This window comes from Propithecus coquereli, unplaced genomic scaffold (genome assembly GCF_000956105.1).
Source record: "Propithecus coquereli isolate 6110/MARCELLA unplaced genomic scaffold, Pcoq_1.0 Scaffold171, whole genome shotgun sequence".
Classification (NCBI taxonomy): domain Eukaryota; kingdom Metazoa; phylum Chordata; class Mammalia; order Primates; family Indriidae; genus Propithecus; species Propithecus coquereli.
This window is the reverse complement of record NW_012141747.1, coordinates 2332909-2334010: the sequence shown is the minus strand read 5'-3', so window position 1 is coordinate 2334010 and position 1102 is coordinate 2332909.

Sequence of the window (1102 nt, the reverse complement as noted above, 5' to 3'; positions counted from 1 at the left end):
AAAAAAAAAAAAACAAAACTGACCAAAGGTCAAAGGTATCACTGAATATCCATTCAACATACAAATTTCCCTGATTGTCTCCTGTTATTTTATATTTAGTTTGGATCAAGATTCACACATTGCATTAGGTTAATATGTCTCTTAAGTTTCTTTTATTCACAGGTTTTATTCTTTTCAGTTTTTTTTGGAAGAAATCAGTTGATCTGCATAATTTCCTACATTCTGAATTTGGCTGATTACATCCTCGTGGTGGCATTTAAGATATTCTTCTGTCCCCAGCATTTCCTGTGAACTGGTAGTTAGATCAAGAAATCTGATCTGATTGGGGTCTGATTTGGAGGCAATGATATTCATAGGTGGTGTTGTGTACTTTTGTCTGGAGATACATTATCTTGGGGTGTCTTCCTTTTTGTAATATCAGTGTCCATTGATGAACTTTACCTAAATTTATTCTTTCATTAAGGATTTGCAAAATGGTGATACTGTAATTCTATCATTCTTCATTTATTAGCTGGAATAAGTCTGCAAAGAGAATCTACCCCTCACCAAATGGGGGTTACCCTGAGGTACAGTTTGTAGAGAGGTAGGTTAAATGATTGATTCTTTTATTTATCAGTTATCAGAATAAGGAATCTTCAGCTCCCCACTTAATAGAATGCTTTAAAGTTACCATTAACAATGCATGAATTTAGCATACGTGATGGAATTCAATCCTTTACAGTTATTATTATTATTGAAGCACAAATTATCCCATTGCTGGTCATTCTCGCCAGGTTGGCTACTAAATCCACTTGATGAACCCCTTGGATTTCTTCCTTGCTTTCCCAAGTCAGCCAAGAATCAGCCATTTCTTTAAGTAGCCCTGTTTTATTTTAGTAGGGAATGATATTTAGAGGCCACAGTCTGTCTCCTGGCTTTCTTTTCTTTCACTAATTATATAAATAATACATGCTCACCATAAAAAATCAGAAAATATAAATAAATTGAAAAGAGGTTAAAAATATCACAATGATATTTAGAGGCCACAGTCTGTCTCCTGGCTTTCTTTTCTTTCACTAATTATATAAATAATACATGCTCACCATAAAAAATCAGAAAATAT